Here is a 21727-nt window from a genome sequence, read left to right on the forward strand (position 1 = left end):
AATTGTATTGTAATCTCAAAAAGTGAAATAAGAGTACTTGTTTCTCTTGCAAATGACCTAAGTTCAGTCCTGAGCACCCACATATCAGTTACTTTAGCTCCAGGGAATCTGCCATCCTCTTCTGGCTTCAGGAGGCATCCAGACACACATGAATATGCATACCCTAACACACATTCAAATCAAATAAAGAATTGATTTTGAAAAAATAAACAAAATAAATCAATAAGAGTTTTAGAAATAAATGGTCAAGAGAAGATAATACTTTGGGTTGATTTTTTAAAAAAGGAAACACTCTAGAATTTCTCTAGTCCATTTGTCTGTATGAGGAGATTTGTGAGGATAAAAGCACAGAAGTAGAACAGGATTAGCTATACGCAGCACCAATCACAAAGGCCATCCTACCGACAGAAATAAAACCTTCCCTCCTGTGGAAAACGGTAGCACAGGACTGCTGCACACAGTTGGCTAAATATAAATACCAGAGTTAAAATGCACTTTGCTCAGTAATTTACAACAATTTTTGAAAAAATACACTAAAACATCAGTCAGAAATGTGAACAATTTTATCAAGGAAAGATTCAGGTTTCTTTTCACTATTTATAAACAAAAGTGACAGATGCCATTTTATTATTGATGCCTATCGGAATTACTCGACAGGGCACAGAGATTAGCCAAAAGGAATGGGCCTTTGCTATTTATTTTTATTGTGACCATTCAGATAGAGGAACAAAACATCCCAGGGGAGTCACATTTGAGCTACAGAACTAAAGGGCAATTCTTCAATTCCTGGCATAAACCAGCTTGAAGATTATTTAAAAAGACAACTGTTCAACTTTTCACAGAGACACTGGAATAAGTTACACTGTGCTGTGAAACACTCTGCAGTTTTCTCAGATAGGCAAAATAAACCAAGCATTTAAATATCACATTTTCCATACCCATGTAAGAAAATTAAGTTAAATATGACAGGTTTACATACTTAAAAAATGGGTATTTTGTTTGTACACCGTAAAAAACAAATGTGTGCAAATTTATCTAGGGATAATTAACTGACTTATTCTATCTCTGTAGATTCCAACTTAGTAGTGTGAGGGAACACCAGGGCCAACAATTTAATACATCCCTGAGTAACTCCTTAGAAATAACAACCAATATCTCTTCATTCCTTTCCTTCTTAGAATGTACTACAGAGCGATACATGTCTCCAAAGGTCAAATTATAACTTGATGACTTCTTAGTTCATTTTGTGTGCTATGGTGACCAAATACTAAATATACTCATTGTAAAATGGGTGTAGAGGAATATTTAAGTTATAAAACTTGGATAATGTAAATTTAAATAAGAATAAATATATAATAGATTATTAATGTATTATATAATTTCCCATTAAAGATTACATTGGTATCGAATAGCTTTAAAAATATCTAATTTATATATGTGTGTGTATATATATGTACACACACACATATATATAATGAAATACATATGATGTCAGTCAGAAATGTGAGTAATTTTACCAAAGAAAATTTAAGGTTTCTTTTGATTCATTTATAAACAGAAGAAGTAACAGATGGTATTTTGTTATCAATGCCCATCTGAATAAATATATGTGTATTTATGTATATTACAAATATATATCTATATATGCCTAGAAATATTCAATGCAGTGCGTTTCACTGAGTGAGATGTGTGCCCAGCTCAGCCTCCTTTCTATAACCAGGAGTAGGGAACCACAAGTGCATATCCAGTAGAGGGTATTTCCACTAATATCAGTAAAACAATTCCATGTTGATCAACACAAGTAGATTTTAAAAATAAGATATGTAATAAACAGCTTCAACATTTGTTACATTTAGACAAAAACAAATTCCTGCTAGCCATATAATAGACTGAACACAGTTACAGTTAGACTATACTCTATAAATTAAAAAGAGGACACAGAAGCATTTGGATAAAATATCTGTGTTGCCCCACTGAAAGCGGGATTACATCCTCTATGTATCATTTTTGCTGTTTTGACGTAAAGATTCAGCAACTGTGAATTGTGTCCATAACTCTTTGTAGTTTGCAATTTTTCAACAATGTGATGCCAGAGGAATTCCGATGCAGAATTCCTAGGAACTGGTTAACATGCACTGTCGTGGTCAGAAGGGATGCCGTCTGATGAGCAGACGAAAAGGAAAAATCTGTGGAATTGACTAATGGAAAATTAAACATACTTAGTAATGATGTCTGGAGGCCATGTGGATGTCCATGATTCATGCTGCTGCCAGCCTAATGTCATGGCAGGAAACCTCTTTTTTCAGTGGTATGGGAGACTCTAGACTCATAACTGATAATGAGAGACTGTGAAGGCTCCTGTGACAATTTCACATCTTCTGCAACACACACATTTGCCAAAAGGAAAGAAAAATAGTATGAAAAGGAAGCCCTTGAAGAGAAACCTAAAAATTGAGATAAAGGTGTTACCGTGCAGCCCTTCACAGGTGATGGCTTCTTCTGGCAGAGGAGGAAGTGAGGAGTGTGGAAGGATTCAGTTTTCTGGAAGGAAATGGCCAATGGGAGTTTGGCCAATCTCTAGTGAGTATATGGGCAGCATGTATTGTTCTTAATGTATTTTTCTTTCTTTTGGGGGAGGTAGACACAAGGTTGGGATGGTGAACCCAAGTGTGCAAGTAGTCAATAGAAATAATACGTTGGAAAAATAAAGAATATAGTTAGTTAAACTTACAGCAATGAATGGAGGTCATAATAGGTTTGTTGACAGAATTGAGCAGGGAAGATCCAAATTCATGTAGTTACAGGGAAGGTTCTAGAATGGTGAGACATAACTAAGCAAAATTTAAAAAGACTACTTAATGCCATATGTCAAAGACCTCAGTTACCCGAGTGTTAGACAGATCATCAATGTAAATTCCGGATGTGTGGTAAGAGGTGGTACCATGGATGAAAGAATAAAGAATGTTAAAAGTGAGGAACAGCCAGGGTCCTCCAGAGTACCTAAAAGAACTTGGGTAGGGCAGTAGTAGCCAGGCTAGGTGCTGGTGCCAGGGTCACTAAGCAGCACTAGGGCAGGGCCACGCCCAGCGGTAGGGTGACAAGGAAAACAAGCTTGTCACCACGGCCTGACTTCTAAGCTCACTACCCTAAGTGTGAGGTTATGGTGTCCCACTCTGTCTGCTTTGCAGAAGGGGCTGCATGCAGTCTTCTGAGTTTCTGTGGACTGCAAAGCCATTGACCAGAACAATCAGTTCTGGGGAAGAATGAACTTGGCTGCACCTCCCCAAACACAGCTGTGTTAGCTTCATCCCCCAAGGGGACACCTGGGTCCTGGGTTGTGTTCCTGCTCATGATGTGGCCCCAGGAAGTGTAGTTCTCAAGTAATAAGAACAAAAATGTAAGGACACACAGGACCATAAATATCAATGTAGGTGTCTGGAAGATCCTGAAGCCTAAGAAGGTAGTGATAATTCATTTGTATTTTAATAAAGATTGCCTGAAGTCCAGAAGGTAAAACCAAGACACTGGAGGTCAGGCAGTGGTGTCTTACTCCTTTAATCCCAGTACTAGACAGGTAGACATCTTTAATTCCAGTCCTAAAGAGGAATATAAGGTAGATGGGAGGGCAACTCATTCTCTTCCAGTCTGAGAATTTCATAGAGGTGAGAGCTCTTTGGTGGCTTGACTACTTGGCTTTTTTGATCTTCAGGTTGAACCCCAGTTTCTGTCTCTGTTTTTTTTTTCTTTTTTCATTAGTTGTACTTCATAAGGAAGTTAGTTTTAAGGAGACCCTGATTCTGTGTAACAGTAAATAATCTGGAGGCTGCAACATGGTAGAGATTCACCATTTCCACCACTTAAATAGAAAACTTCTGGCACTCTATCTTCAGCAGACTTTAGAGAAGGTTCCTGAACCTGAGCACAGAAGGTTTTCTACAGGGAGTATAGGAGATGTTCTGTTGGCAGGGGGTTAAAATGTGGCAACGTTAGGAAGAAGGGAAACACATTTGGCAGAATGCTGGTAGAAAGAAGCTGTGTCAAGGAGTCGCCATGATTCTCCTATTCCAGGCAGACGCAGGTTAAGATCTTTCCTGGTAAGCCCGCTTGTGGGTTAGATCAATATGTAAGAGCTAGCCAATAAGAGGCTAGAGATAATGGTCCAAGCAGTGTTTAAAAGAATACAGTTTCCATGTAATTATTTCAGGTGTAAAGCTAGCCATGCGGGCGGCCAGGTGGCAGGAAGCAGCCTACCGTTTCTATTACAACACCATACCAAACTTAAAGCTTAAAATTATTTTTTAATTCCTTGAGACAGTTAAAAAAGTGTTTGTCTTTGATATGTTTATGACGTGTGTGTGGTGGGGTGGGAGGTGGGGTTCTGGGTCTGTCTGTGATCAAATACCATCTTATTTGGAAAGGATCTTTTGTTTTTTCGCCACCATGTATGTCTTAGTCACTCCAGGTTAGAAACTCTGAGGATACCTCCATCTCCACCCCCAATCTTGCTGTTAGAGCATCCTGATATTTAACAGGCATTATCATGTGCTACCTTGCATTGGTTCAAGAGATCCATATTCAAGTCCCATGCTTTGAGGCAAGTACTTTACCTGTGGAGTCATTTCCTTGTCTAAAACATTTTAATGTGTAGATAACAAGAAGACTGATTTAAAAACAAAGCTTTGTCCTACAATTAGCTACAGTAAGACTATAACCCAAATTTTTTCCACTTTCATTTAAATTAAATCCACTTTTCTTTAATAAAATTTGTACTCTGTGATTGTGGAAGTCAATGTTTTGTGCTTAAGCCCTTGATTCTGCCTGTGCATGGGTTCCTCACTCTTCTGAATTTTTATTAGTTGGTGCCTCTTTGGTGGCACACAAAGGGAGCTGCAGGTCTTAAAATTATTGAAGGACAGGCTTAAACTACTGAAGTCAATCTCTACTTCATTTATTGTTTCTTATTTAATATATGTAGCTTGGGCTGAATTCAAAAACACATTTGTTTTTTAATTTCTACTTAAACTGCCTTATCCATGTGTGTGCATGTATCTGTATGCTTTATTAACAGCCATATAGGTGTATGTATATGCATATATACATAGATACTGTCTTAGTCGAGATTCTATTACTTAAGAGAAACACAATGACCAAGGCGACTCTTAATTTAAAAAAAAGCATTAAATTGGGGTTTACTTATGATTTTAGTGGTTTAGCACATTATTATCAAGACAGGGAACAAACCAACACACCAACAGTCATATTTCTGAATAAGTAGCTAAGAGTTCTTCATCATGATCTTCAGGAAGCATGTAGAGAGAGGGACTGGCCCTGGTTTGAGTTTTGACACCCCAAAATCCACCTCCAGTGACATACTTCCTCCAAAAAGGTCTCCTCCATTGAGGCTCTTCTCCTAGTCTCTCAAAGAGTACCACTCCCTAATTGACTCAAGAATCATTTAATATACATACAAACATACATGCATGCATATGTGTGTGTGTGTGTGTGTGTGTGTGCATTCAGCTAAGAACATATTTACAGGAAAATAAAAACACAAGGTGGGGCAAATTGGCTTTCTGTTGGTAAGATTTTCTCTTAGCAAAAGTTCTTTTTCTTTTTGATGGTATAACTCCATTTTTAAATAAACACTTTTAAATTAAATGCGACTACGCTATGACTTATTTGCCTTTCATCAGAAGGCTAAAATAGGACATGCTATAAATTTTTGAGAGGTAGAGAAAGCAGGAGAGGAGGAAAGAAATAAAGATGCACAAAGATAAGCTATCAGCAAAGAGATTGTATTCTGTGTAAGAAGAGAAGCAGACCAGAACCAAAAGAACTACAGTGAAGGAGGAGAGTCCTCACTCAAGAAGTTTGAGGTAACCTCATAGAGGAGGCACTCATTTGTACTAGGGCTGGTGGCAGAACACTGACTTTCTGTCTGTGCCTCCCATAAGAGGAGGACAGACCTACACTTTCAAATGCCACACTTCTTTCAGAGGCACCTGGCTTTGCTATCCCCACTACTACTCTTGATGAAAACATGAAACTCTCGAGGCATGGTCACTCAACCATGACCAATGGGCATATCAGTTTGATCTCTGAAGAAATCTCTGATTCTTACAATCCTGCCACAAGTGCACCTAAAATAGAGCATCCTGGTTGCGTTCAGTTTTGCACCTGTGGAAATAGTGGCTGTCATTAGACATTTGCAGTTTGGGGTTGGAGAGTAAATTTGTATCTGTTTAGATTAATACCAAAGAGGTAAGACCTGGATCATGCAGTAAGTGTACTTAGTTTTGTAAATTTCTATCAAGTTTATCTTCCAAATCCAGCTCTCATGATGTGTGTACTTAAAACCAACTAATAACTAATGTGTGTGGATATGAAGTCCTCTCTTGATTTGTGTTACATTTTTGTTCAATTTTAAACTAGATGCTTTGGGATTAATTATGTTAACACTGGCTGTTTTGGACCTTTCAACCCCAGACTTCAGCATCTCAAGCGCTAAGGTTACAAGTGTGCACTCTGCACCTGGGACTTTCATTTATCCATAATGTTCTATTTGTTGTCAAGAGGATTAAGGTTCACATAATGAGTTCCCTGGAAAAAGTGTTTCTTGTTGAACCTGCAGCTGTGTGGTGGCCAACAAACCACAGAGACCATCCTCTCTCTGTTGTTACAGGTGCTTGTGGCTGTGCCCAGTTGTTTGGGTTCTGAGAATTTGAACACAGAACCTCATAATTGAGCAGTGAGCATTCTTGCCCACTGAGCCCTCTAGATGGCTCCTCTTTTTTCTGTTTATCTTCTAACATTCCTATGTTGGGTTGATCTTCTTATTTCTCTATTTTCTCTCCAATTTCTTACCTATTTGTTTTAGGCTAGTTTCTTAGGTACATCTTGAATTTCAATGTAAAAATATTTTCCACTGATATTATGTTCTTTCCCTACTCTTAAGCTTAAAGTTTAAGACTTAAAAGCCCTGGTTATTAACTGATATTTTATTTTTGAATTTCATCATATTCTCACCATAGAAATATCATCTATTTTCTACATTCTTATTATTTAAGCATTTTGAAGATTGTTTATGCTTTCTTTCATTTTATATTAGTAAATAAGTATAAATACATTATGGAATGCAATATGGTGTTTCAACTTATGGATGCACTGTGATAATCAAATGTGCAAATTAACATATCTGTAAGTTTGTCCTAAGTGAGTAGCACAATTTTAGGAAATTAAGAATATTTCATGAAAGGAGCTTTGCTAGAGGAAGTGCAACCCTGGGATGGGCTTTGAGAGTCATAGCCTGGTCCCACACTCAATCCAGTCTCTCTGCTTGTGTCTGTGTTGAAGATGGGATTTCTCAAATTCCTACTCTGGCCACATCCCTCATTATGGATGCTCCCTCTGAAATCATAAATCAAAATATACTCTTTATTTTATAAGTTGCTTTTTATGACAGCAAAAGAAAAATAACTACTCGAACAACATATATATATATATATATATATATATATGTCGAGTAGTTATATATATAATTCTACAACATGATTCATTATTCAAATGGACCTCAGCCAATTCATTTTAAAGTACATTTAGTCAACAAGTATGTAGAAAAAGGGACCTATTAGATTCATGGGCATGTCCCCTAAGATGAAGTCTGATTTCTCTCTACACAGCAAGTTTTCATAAAATTTCACTTGGCATGGTAGAGTTGGGCAGTGGAGTCCCATGAGGAGTGTATAATTATCAAACTGAGAGAATACAGAGATATTGCTTTGTAAAACTGAGTTGGAATAGGAAACGTAAGATTAGCAAACACTGGTGATGTAAATTGATGCGAATAAGTATCGGCCTCATCGCAGCACTCTTGTGCTTTCTAAGTATGTTCTCTTAAACCCTACAATAAGTAGATGCCAATCAAAGCTCCTCTTAGAGTTTCCAATCATAGATTTGAACATGTAAGGAAAAGTTTCCATCTTATCACTATAAATTATTATAAATTTTCTATATTGTTATAGAAATAATGGGATGTAAAAGTTTTATTCAATATGAGTTTTTCACTAAGAAACTTGCATGCCTTCCTACTGTTGTCAGGTTTGTCTAAGGAAATTCCGATATATTTTTCTAAGTTGCTCCTCAACGTAACTCAATAATGAGGTTGAAGCAATGCCATTGGTGTGCCAAAGGGTAAGGGGCAAAGGCCAAAGGCCAAAGCATGAGATAATCATTGCACAGGTGAAATTCACCTAAGGTGAAGAGTGCTTGTCTCTAACCCCTGTGTTTTACTGACTTTCTCCGTCCTTAAAGGTGTGGTCTTTACATGTAAATAATTATCCTGTATTACTTTTATGTTTTTATAATGATACAATTTTCTTTCATATTATATAGCATATTTAATTTAAAACATTAGTAGTTGGAGGGAAAAATAATTTTCAGGTGAGTTATCAAGAGTAAAGTTGAATCTAAGTTGGGTAAAATCATTTCTGAGTTGAAATACCATTTTAATGTGTAATAATGAGCTTAAATTTTGCTATGGTTTTCCTTCAATGTTTTGTCACATGTACACAGTTTAGTGATCACTGTCTGCAGAAGTTCATGGATTATTGTTCTAATCTCTGTTTAACAACCAAGACCACTTTGTTCCATTTTTTTTTTCTATAAATGGTGGGTATTCTGTAAAAATACAAAAAAAAAAAACCCTCTATTACTCAAGATTTAAAATTATGCTTTCAAAGTACTCCAACATGCCTTAAAATCAATCCAAACTGTGTTCGTTTGCAGAATGTTCTTCAACATCTAAAAATACATGTAGTTGCTATAGTGATGATTAGGTGTGACTTGTGCACTAAAATCAACATGACAGTCATACACAAAGGAAAATGTGGTGACTGGAATCAATAAACTATTTTCACATCTTCATATGAATTTCTCAGGCTCCCCTTAAAATTTCAGAGTCTGAACATCAAGGAAGAGCATATGACTTCAGGGCTTTCCTTCCTTGAAAAACTACACACATGCTCATATTAGACTCAGATTAACTCTCATGTCTGAACCTGTGCCATGAATGCACTTTTGTGAGGCAAAAAAAAATGGTTTTCTTGTCCACTTTTGTTCCACTAGACTTCCCTAGAGTATTCAAGGGCAAACTGTTTTTCCCAATTTAAAAGAGTATCTATTTTTACAGGCAAGTGGAATTGTCATGCAGCTTTCTGCCTAATTCAGTCCTTCTGTGTATGACAACATCTGGATACAAATTAATTTTATTCCTAACAAAACTCAAGGTTGTTTTCAAACAAAATCTCCTGAAAAGAGAAATGAGGCATCCAGCAAAGGGGAAGAGCACCGACGAAATGTATGAAAACAACTGCTCAGTTTTGTTTTGCTGGGAAATGGAAGTTATGATTTAACTGCTCCCTGCAAGGCTGTTAGCAACAGATTTTACTTAGTGGGTGAGTTGTTGTTCACATGACATCTGAGGAAGTCTCTGAAGTTCCCTTCTTTTAAATATGGCTGTCAAAAAACAGCTTGTAAATGATAACTCGGTTGAAAAATTAAGTTTAAAGCCTTTGCTATGAAATCTTCAGAGTAATGACGGTAAGAGCGAGGAAAGGAGGAGGGAGCATTTCTGGACCTCTTGAAAGGACAAAGGTCTCAACTTAGTTTGTTCCTGATGTTACCTTTTTCCTGAGGATATAAAAGTGGTCAGTGTAGCTGAAAAAACTAGTGTCAGAAAGAATCAACTCTGAAGGAGCTGTGACTCTAGCTCCCTTGGGTAAGTGCTTGCCTAAATGGACAAATCTCTAGGTTCCACACCCAGCACTGCACAAGAATAACCAGAGCCTACTGTTGGACACCTGTAAACACTCAGTCTCTCAGAATTTAAGGACAAGAGGCAGTTGAATTAGAAGTTCCAGGTCATGCTTGGATACAGAACAAGAGCAGTATCAGAAAAGTACAAACCTGTCTCACAAAACGAAAATCATTCTGATGAATATTATTGAAAATCTGTAAGAATTTTTCATCCATCCATATGTTGAAATGGCATTTCAAATTGAGGAAAGATTAAGAAAACAATCCAGAAGACATGAAAATGCAAAGTTGTGAATGTTCTAAGCTCCTCTGCTAACTTTCATTAGAATGAGCTTTATGGACACTGACCTCAGTGAGTTTCACACTGAGTATATTTCAAACACTTTGAAGAAATTTTTAAATGTCCATACCAATTAAGCTAAATTCAACTAAATTGAATTATGTAAAGTAATTCTAATTTTTACTATATTAATAGTTGTCAAGTGACTTCATGAGAACATATCAGTGACAGTCATAGAATAATCTAGTGATGACTGTAGATGAATGACTGTGTCATTCTCTTGGCCCGTAGCACCAGCTCAAATGATCATTATAAGAGAAAGTCAGCAAATATTTCTAGTGGCTTACTTATTAAAAGAATATGTAAGTCATAGTCAAGGACTGATGAAAAACTGACTTGAAAGTTTATGATTAACAAAATTATCTTATGAAAACAAATTGGCATGAAAAAAAGACACTTCATAAAGGAAAAGCTGTAAAAACAAACCAATCAAACAAAGCTCTAACCACCAATGGTTTTCGTGAAGAAAAGGAAACACGAAGGGAAAGGAATGAAATAGAAAAGGAAAGAGCTGAGAAAGGAAGACAGGAAGGGAGGGTGGGAGGGACTGACAGGCTCAGTAGATTTTCATTCGAACAAAATTTAATGTCAGACTAGGTAAAGATGGAGATTGATGAGTGTCTCTAAAATGTGGGCAAATATGAATATTTCTCTTATTTTCAGGGCAAATGTAACAATTGAGTATTGTGGTGAATCTAAGGTAATATGACTAAAGTCTATGAGAATGAATTAGGAAAGAAGACCACACACAGAGATACACACACACACACACACACAGAGAGAGAGAGAGAGAGAGAGAGAGAGAGAGAGAGAGAGAGAGAGAGAATGTCAAGGAGACACGTTCTATGAAAAACTTCCTCATGGATAGCATAGGAGGCTTCAACATTTAACCATTTTAATTTTCAGAATGTGTTGATGGCCTTTAAGTCACCCAGTTTGTGGGGCATACAATCCCAATAAAAAGGCTCTATATTATCATTTGTTGAGAGAGATTCTCTTGTTCTAAAGTTTCAACCTTGACTGTCTAAAATAAAATACAGCTGGGAACTTGACTGTGGAGCCCTCCTTGGTGACGTCAGTCTTTGGTGTGCTTTAACCTGCCAAATTTGTGTTTCTGATTACAATTCTTTGCAGTACAGGTAATAGCAGCACCTGCCTTCAAGGATCACTACAAGTACTAAATGAGATCATGAATCTCCCAGCCCCCAGGGCAGTTCTACATGGTACAAAAGGAAGGTCTGGTCAACAAAACTCTTTTGAGAGTAGTAGGAAATTCTTCTCACAATTATGCCAGTTCATGGTCATAAACTGGTCACTCTCAACAAAGACAATTAGAAAATGTATTCCATTATTATGGTGATGTGTGTGTGTTCTCATGTGTATGTTTATGCATATATATGCTGGAGGAGAGACTAGGGATTGAACTCAGTATGCATTAACCATTTAATGAGCTCCACCATGAGCCCTATATTATATTCAATAACTTTTAAGCAGAAAATATAAAAAGGACACAGTCATCAGAAGACTAGTTACCCATAAAACACTCCAACAATAAACTCCTAGTTGAATAAAGTTAGTTTGTTCGTTATTATTATTTGTTTTTAAATCACTACTTCAAGTTTTCCCTCATTGCCACACAAATCTTCACATTAAAAAAAAAAAAGACTTTTGAATGCGATCTAAACAATAATGCATCTTAAGATGCAGTTACAGTGTGTACCAGCATGTGAAATGCAAGAACTGGCAATTCGTTTCCTTTCTATTCATCACTTAATGTTCATGAGTGAGAAAAAAAAAACAGCTCATGCATGCAGTATCTCCATGTTTGGATAACTTCTCCTTACAGAGCTGACATAAATGGAGATAAATTTATTTTTCCTGGCAGTTTAGGATTTGCTTCAGAAATTATCAGCAAGGAGAGTTGGACTGCTCAGGTAAAAAATATGTTTTCTTAAAACAACCATTCATACCAAAATTACACTCCCATCCCCTTCAATTTTGGTGTCTGGGGGAAAAGTGACCTTCTAAGGACCGTCTATACTTCAAGTAATCACTATGCAATTGAATCTTTCTTAAATAGCCCTGCTTTTATTTTTGCATGGGCAAATATGTATCTGCTAATAAATTGCCATCTTTGGCTCTGGAAATCCATTTCATGGTGTGAGATCTGTATTTCAAGTAACTCCATTTGACATTCATGAAAATTCAAATTTGAAAAAATAGATTCAGGAAAAATAATTTGGAAATAGCTTTGCTTTCACACAGTATCTTCACAGATGCGTCTCTAGTTTTGAATAGCATTGTCAGTCAGCACCCTTTATCATGAGATAAGAACAATGTCTTTCTTCGTTGCTCCCTTTCGCTCTAATCCACCTTTAGGGGGTTCTTAGCATAGAAGTCACTTGTGTCAGCAAGCATATGAACATGCATCCAGGTTGCCTGTGTTTCTTACAGAAAACCTTTTATTTCTGCATTAAAGGTGAGTTTCAAACAGTTCAGGTAGACAGTGGGATCTCCTGGACTGCCACTGCCTTGACGTGCTTGCAGTGATTGAGGAGCACTGCTTGGAGGGCATACTGAGCACACACGTGTCAACCACTGGAGTCCTGTGGTCTCATTATGCAGTAGACTTCCTGTGTAAGTGAAGATACAAAAATGTTTGTGCAAAATACATTCCTCTGCCCATTCATCTGCTCCATGAGCTCACCAGAAAACAGAAGCTCAAAATGAAAATCATAGCAGGTCATTAAATGGGTAGCGCTCTTCAGCTTTGGATCCCGAGTGCAAGTCGCACAGCCATGAAACCACCTGTGATGGACAATCTCATCTATCTGTGCATTTATTATAAATTCCTTCACTGCTATAGCACTGTAATGACTCTTTCAGCTTATGGTTACCATTACCTTAGGTTTGAACCTGATCAGTGACCTGTAACTTAAGATTTCCCTTTCCTTAGGCAGATAAAACCCAGACTGCAGGATCTTTTGCCAACCCCATTCTTTGTCTATACCTAATTAGTCAAAACTGTAGTCACTTAAAGTTTTTCATTTTTCATATTAGTAAATTATTTTACATTAGCTTAAAAGAAAAAGGGAATTAGTGGTTCTGTCTGAAGCTCCATGCAAGAAGTCAGAATCACAAGTAACCCAGGAAGAAAACAGGGTCATACACACTGTCACCAGGAAGCAAACAGGGTCATACACACTGTCACCAGGAACCAGGGTCAAACACACTGTCACCAGGAAGCAGGGTCAGACACACTGTCACCAGGAACCAGGGTCAGACACACTGTCACCAGGAAGCAGGGTCATACACACTGTCACCAGGAAGCAAACAGGGTCATACACACTGTCACCAGGAAACAGGCTCAGACACACTGTCACCAGGAAGCAAACAGGGTCATACACACTGTCACCAGGAAGCAGGGTCAGACACACTGTCACCAGGAAGCAAACAGGGTCATACACACTGTCACCAGGAAGCAGGGCCATACACACTGTCACCAGGAAGCAAACAGGGTCATACACACTGTCACCAGGAACCAGGGTCAGACACACTGTCACCAGGAAGCAAACAGGGTCATACACACTGTCACCAGGAAGCAGGGTCAGACACACTGTCACCAGGAACCAGGGTCATACACACTGTCACCAGGAACCAGGGTCAGACACACTGTCACCAGGAAGCAGGGTCAGACACACTGTCACCAGGAACCAGGGTCATACACGCAGTCACCAGGAAGCAGGGTCATACACACTGTCACCACACACTGTCACCAGGAAGCAGGGTCAGACACACTGTCACCAGGAAGCAAACAGGGTCATACACACTGTCACCAGGAACCAGGGTCAGACACACTGTCACCAGGAAGCAGGGTCATACACATTGTCACCAGGAAGCAGGGTCATAGACACTGTCACCAGGAAACAGGGTCAGTCATACACATTGTCACCAGGAAGCAGGGTCATAGACACTGTCACCAGGAAACAGGGTCAGTCATACACACTGTCACCAGGAAGCAGGGTCATACACACTGTCACCAGGAAACAGGATCATACACACTGTCACCAGGAAACAGGGTCAGACACACTGTCACCAGGAAACAGGATCATACACACTGTCACCAGGAAACAGGATCATACACACTGTCACCAGGAAACAGGATCATACACACTGTCACCAGGAAACAGGGTCGTACACACTGACACCAGGAGTTCACCTCCCTAAAGACTCATTTCTTCTCAAGTATGCCCAGAAGTTGGGCCCAATGTAGTTTTTGTGTGCAGTTATTTCAGAGTGCTTCACACAGGGTCAGTGACACAGTCTTAACCTTGCATTTAATTTTACTAACACAAGACCCTCTCGTTGGACCTGCATTGACTTTCAGATGAAATAAAATGATTTCTATTGCTTAAAGGGCAAAGTGTTGGTATTATGAGATAACTTAGATCCCTGGCTTTTGTGCAATTACAAAGATTGCTATAGAAACTCATTGAAAGAAATGCCTGGCTTTTTTGCTTTCTTAAGTGGGTAGTGGGTCAAATAAAAGAAAATAATTGTTGTGAGATTCCTATATCCCCAATTCATGTGCCTGCAAAGGTTTTTTTCCCTCCCCATTTCATCTTTCTCACAGATAAGGCTCTGCAGTTCTATTTAATGTGCCCGGCCACCTCCATTGTATCCCTTTGGCAACCATATCAAAACAAGATGTTGCGTTTCATTTTAAACACATATCAGATCCACTGATGTGTTGCACAGACAGTGTACAGTGACTCTGCATTGCTAAGACTGAGTGTGTGCCTTCCTCCCACTTTCTGCTTGTGATACTCATCTGTTATCTTTCTAGCCAAAAATCCTTAGCCTCAATTCACTTACCCCAAACAAATTTTGTGATTTCCAATACTTTCAATTGTTTTAAATTGATCCCTTGCCTTCAACACACTGCTTTCAATACATGCCTCTACTGTACTAAACAATCTAACAAAGGCTATTTTGTGGCTAAAACCACAGGGTACTTGATACCCAGCATCCGCTAAGGTTTCATCTTCCTGCTGAATGAGTCTTTAGCAGCCTCTATAATTTTTTATGCAAAAGTTCTGATAGGTGTTTGAGTTTTCACATTGCTGTTAACCTTTATATCATTTTTCTTTTGACATTTGGGCTTATGCAATTTTATGTCTGTTATTACTTAAGTGAATGCATTTGCTTGAGGACTAACACCCTGATGTGGGATTTCCTCTGTATGTTGTGATTACCATTAATGATTAAAGAAACTGCTTTGTACCTATAGCAGGACAGAACTTAGGTAGGCGGGGAAAACTAAGCTGAATGCTGGGAGGAAGAAGGCCAAGCCAGAGAAATGCCATGTAGCCCCACTGGATACCAGATGCCAGAACTTTAGCCAATAAGCCACAGCCACGTGGCAATACACAGATAAATAGAAATAGGTTAAATTAATATGTAAGAGTTAGTCAATAAGAAGCTAGAGCTAATGGGCCAAGCAGTGATGTAATTAATACAATTTCTGTGTGATTATTTTGTGGCTAAGTGGCCGGAAACCAACAAGCAGCCTCTTTACTATAGTACCTTCTCTGGTACATTTTGTATCTCCAGAAGTAATCACCAGCCAAGTCCTGCTGGGCATCAGGTTTATATAGAAGTCATATATATCTTCATATAGAACAAGTGGCTACTTTTGTACAATAATGCCATAGTAGATAGCTAAAAGAGAGGTTGTGTGATTGTCAAACACTGAACAATTTTCTTTGTACCTTTTTTTAAAGAAAAAGAATGTTTGCCAACTCTTGATGGGATTTTGGCATGATATTTATGATGTAGAAAGGTGGTTTTCATAAACTTCCTAAATGTATTGCAAATTAACTTAAAAGTGCAATATAAAAATCATTTTCTAGATGATTTACAGGAGAATATTTTAATTTATGGTCCACACAACTATTCTTCAATATTATACTGCAATATTTTAATGTAACTTAAAAAATTGCTACTTGGGGATGGCTAAGATCACTGGCTGTTTTACCAGAGGACTAAGGTTCAATTCCCAGTACCCACATGGCAGCTCACAACTCTCTAAAGAAAAAAAAATATTTATTTTTATTTTATTGCACATGTGTTAACATGAACGTATGCACATCATATGAGTTTAATGCCTACAGAGACCATCCAGTTCCCTGGACCTAGAATTACAGGAAGTTTTGGGCTGCTATGTGGGTGATAGGTAACAAGCCAAGGTTCTCTGAAAGAACAACAATCTCTCTTAGATTAATATTTATAGTGGTTCTTGAATTGAATGAAGCATTTTATATTTTGTAAATTGTTCTATTATATTTGTTTCATTATATTTTATTTTCAGGCCAGCTCACAAAACAAGTTAAAAATCTAAGCAGTAGTGATACTGTTGGCTCAGAATCACAGGAGTGATGTTTGCTGAGTATTTCTCTCACTGATATTTGAACTAAAAATAGCAAGTTTGATTTATTTTGTAACTAAAATGCCAACATAAATTAATGTTTACTTCACTCATGAGCAATCAAAATCCTCCATAGTGGGGGGTACATAAATCAAAAATCACTTTACATTTCTAAATTATAATGCACTTGATTATATAATTTTTAAAAATCTAAAATAATCAAGAATTGCTTAAGAAAAACAACCAATATTCAAAAGAAACTCATGAAGTGAATAAGTATATAGAAATGGGAGTTAAACAAGGTCCTGTACTGTACATAGATGATAATTAAAGTATAACTTCTCATTGTAATAATCAATTATTATTGATTTCATCAACTCTGATCTTAGCAACTGGAGTTTTAAGGAATGCCTTCCCTTGGAATTTTCTGTTTTGAGCCTAGTATTTAGTAGTGTACAAAGAATGTTCAGAAACTCTTTTTAATAGTCTCATCCACTCTCAGAATTATTACTAATAAAATGTTTAGTTTACTTTTCTATTGCTGTGATAAAATGCCCTGACCAAGGCAACTTATAGAAGAGAGCATTTAATTTGGGGTCATGGTTCCACAGGAATAGAGTTCATCACTCTAACAGCAGGGAATATGGCATCAGGCAGGCTGGAGCAACACTGGAGCAATAACTTAGAGCTCATATTTTGAGACAAAAACCAAAGGACAGATGGAGAGACACTGGGAATAGCTCCAACCTTGAAATCTCAACACCCACTCCCAATGACATTCCTCCTCCAACAAGGCCACACATTCTAATCTATCCGATACACTTCCACTTTGGGATCAAGTACTCAAACACACGAGCCCATGGACACCATTCTTATTCAAAACCATGAGAATGTTCCAAATCAGTCTGGAGCCTAAAAGGCCTTCAATGTGTCATACTTCACTTGCATGATTACAGTCTGAGATCAGCTGGCTTCACTCACTAACTAATAGTTTTATTTTCTCCAGCTCTTCTCAAGGAGTGTTGACTCACTTCTTAGAGACGGAATATACCAAGTTGATTGGGTTTTCATGTTTGCTTAATTAATTCATCAGCAAAGATATTTTAAATGCTTCCAAAAAATTAGCAACCTCCTGTTAAGTTTCCATTATCATTCATGTGAAAATTTTTGTTTGGATACATATTAGTTCTTAATTTGGCTAAATATCAAGGAAGGCAATCACTGGACTATATCTTAAAAGAATGTTTCATTTGGGGACCAATACAAATATAAAATATAAAAAGAATCAGAAGAGCCTGGCGGTGGTGGCGCACGCCTTTAATCCCAGCACTCAGGAGGCAGAGGCAGGAGGATCTCTGTGAGTTCGAGACCAGCCCGGTCTACAAGATCTAGTTCCAGGACAGGCTCCAATACCACAGAGAAACCCTGTCTCAAAAAACTAAAAAAAAAAAAAAAAAAAAAAAAAAAAAGAATTAGAAGAGATCTTGTAATTTCAGTGCTAGAGAGACAGAGAATTTTCTAAGACAATGACAAACTATTACAAAAGCAACAAAACAGCAACAACAACAACAAAACAAACAAATAAAACCCTGGACACCATGGTGCAGGAGAAATGACATCTGAAGTTGTCCTCCAGTTTCCCACATGATCTCACATACACACACACACATACACACACACACACACACACACACACACACACGGCACACAAGACGTTTGTAGGTGTAAGTCCTGGTCTCTGGCCTCCATGTTTGGAGGCCCTGCCCCTGTGCCTACCAAACCTTGACCCCACTCCTGGAGGAGGATCAAGGGAGCCCACCAAATCTTGACCACTACTCCAGTCTATTTTAACTGCTTCCCAGAAAGTCCCTTTGTGGCCTTCCCTGTTTCGTGTTTTTTGTTGTTGATGTTGCTTTTTTGTTTTTTCTCGATGGCTTTGGAGCCTGTCCTGGAACTAGCTCTTGTAGACCAGGATGGCCTTAAACTCAGAGAGATCCACCTGCCTCTGCCTCCCAAGTGCTGGGATTAAAGGTGTGTGCCACCACCACCCAGCTGGTCTCGCCCCCCACCCTTGTAGTCGCATTGGAGGCTTCCCGGTTCTCCTTGGGGTCACCCAGGAGTGCAGGAATTCCATTTAATCCCTGATATCCTTTAATTTGGATTGTTGTGATTGGGCTTGATTGGGATTTTTGCATAGGTAGAGAGCTTGCATTAGAAAATATTTTTTAGCATCTGGAGATCCCACTGAGATAAGGCAGCCTTTCCCAGCCCTTGTCCACAACCCGAACTCTCCATGCCATGCTAAAATTGGCTCCCAGACAACAGCAGCTGCATCTTGGTGAGTCCCTTTTTCTTGTCTATGCTATAGGGTTTGGGGGAACCCATTCATAATTACTTCTACTGACTATCTGACTCTTGTGGAAGACATAGGCCAGCTCCAAGAATCCAATCTCATCAATCTGCAGTGAATTTTGTTTGTTTTGGGGACACCTAACATTCAATTTTCATGACCCCATTTAGGCCTAAGAGCTGTTTTAGTAGACACACTGTGATAGACTTAGGTCATGCAGTTGGACATAGACTTTAAAATGCATACTTGCAGTTCAAAGTCAGATCTGCTGTTGCTCCTGGGATGCCTCTTACAAATCTTTATAAAATGGGGCTGTCCAATACAATCTGTCCCAATTGGCTAATTTCCCTATGTACTACAATGTGGCCTCAATACTATCTTGACAATGGGACGTGTTGGCCACCAGAAGGAAGCCTTGAGCTTAACCATCCTCCAGGACCTAGAAAATTTTTGTCACCTTAAGGATAAATGGGCAGAACTTTCGTATGTTCATGGCTTTTGGACTCTTCACTCTTGCCCTTCTCTCAGTAGCCAGTGTCTCACAGCACTGGTTTTGGTTGCTAGAGCCATGACACCTCCAAATTCCTGGTCATCTGGGAATTGGGTCTCCTATAATTTCAGCTGGACTATGCAGCCAGAGGCACTGGCCCCTCCCCCACTCCATCAACCCCATACTACTGAACCCCCTCCTGTGGAGCAACATTCTCCACATTTCTCTCCTTCTCTATCCTCGCCTATCCCATCTCAAGGTCAACTTCCACCTTACCCACCTTCCTCCGGTCAACTTCCACCTTACCCACCTTCCTCCCTGCCTCTCCCTTCTACCTCATCTTTCCACCCTTGTACCCCCCTCTGCACACTGGGCTAGCTCCTCCTAATCCTCCCATATCAGATCCTACCATATCTCCGCCCTTCTCTGCCCTCTCAGGGAAGTGGGAGTCGATGGCATTATGAAAGTTCATGTTCCCTTTTCTCTTCCAGATATCTCTCAGATAGAAAAGTGGCTGGGTTCCTTTTCTACTAATCCTTCTGCTTATAGTAAAGAGTTTCATTACAGAGGCAAAAGATTATGGTTCGTTGCCTCCTTCAGGGTATGTTGTGTTGTGCATACGTTTAATACCATTGATTAATAGAGAACCAACTTTGGCCTATAGCAGAGCAGAATGTAGCCAGGCTGGAAGAGATATAGAATAATAGGAATGGTTAATATAAGATTTACAGGAACACCGGGCCTGGCGGTGGAAGGCGGCCAGAGGACGCCCAGCGCAGCAGGCTGGGACCAACTCGGACAGGCTGGAACCGGCGGGGACCGGAGCAACAGCAGAGGACACAGGCTGCTGGTGGCAGGAACCATCCCAGCAGCAGAAGCAGGCTGCAGGGACCGCGCGAAACACCGAGAACAGATCGCCCCACTACAATTAAACCAAAGAGGTAGGCATTCGGTTGGGGAGGTCCCTGGCAGAGGAGGAGCTGGGTCCTATTCTTGAAGACCCTTCTGAGGGGTGAGAGGGATCTTGGCCCCCCAGCAGGAACCAGGAAACAGAGCAAGGGCATTTTGTAAGAAGAGCCTCTGGCCAGCAGGGAAACCTGAACCAGTTTTAACAGACCCCTTAGATAGCATGATAGGAGGAGATGGGCAGGCGTCAAGGAAAGAATTCACCCAATAATCTGAAAATCAGCATGAAAACACCAGAACCCAATGATCTTACAACAGAAGGTCCCCAACACCCTAACACAGAAGAAGTGGAAAAAACTGACTTTTTGAAAGCAGTAGAGTCCCTTAAACAACATGTGAAAAATGCCCTTATAGAAATGGATGAGAAGTATAACCAAAAATTTGAAGAAATGAGTAAATACGTACATAATACCCTGGGAAACCAAGAAAGAACGATCAAACAGGTAATGGAAACAGTTCAAGAATTGAAAACTGAAATGGAAGCAAGGAAGAAAACACAAACTGAGGACCAGCTGGATATGGAAAATCTAGGTCAACGAGCACAGCCTACAGAAACAAGCATAATCAATAGAATACAAGAAATAGAAGAAAGAATCTCAGATTCTGAGGACACCATAGAGAAAATAAACGCTCTGATCAAAGAAAACTGCAAAGCCAACAAATTCTCATCACAAAATATTCAGGAATTATGGGACACAATAAAAAGACCAAATATAAGAATAATAGGAATAGAAGAAAGAGAAGAGTCACAGCTCAAAGGCCCAGAAAATATTTTGAACAAAATTATGGAAGAAAACTTTCCCAACTTAAAGAAAGATATTCCTTTGAATATTCAAGAAGCATACAGAACACCAAACAGACTGGATCAAAGAAAAACATCCCCTCGCCATATAATAATCAAAACACAAAATATACAGGTTAAAGAAAGAATACTAAGAGCTGCAAAGGAAAAAAGCCAAGTAACTTATAAAGGTAAACCGATCAGACTTACACCTGATTTCTCTATGGAAACAATGAAAGCTAGAAGGTCCTGGATAGAAGTACTGCAGAAGCTAAGAGACCATGGATGCAAGCCCAGACTACTATACCCAGCCAAGCTTTCGTTCACTATAAATGGAGAAACCAAGACATTCCAGGATAAGAAAAATTTAAGCAATACGTAGCCACGAATCCAGCCCTACAGAAAGTAATAGAAGGAAAACCGCAACCCAAGGAATCCAACATTGCCAACACTGCCTACAATAACTCAGGCATCTAGCAACCCTTCACTAGCACAACTCAAAGAAGGGAGACACACAAATTCTACTTCCAAAAACAACAAGAATATCCGGCATGAACAAC

Source organism: Microtus oregoni, unplaced genomic scaffold (assembly GCF_018167655.1).
Source record: "Microtus oregoni isolate MIOR12 unplaced genomic scaffold, Mior012 000008F_ref0000371, whole genome shotgun sequence".
Classification (NCBI taxonomy): domain Eukaryota; kingdom Metazoa; phylum Chordata; class Mammalia; order Rodentia; family Cricetidae; genus Microtus; species Microtus oregoni.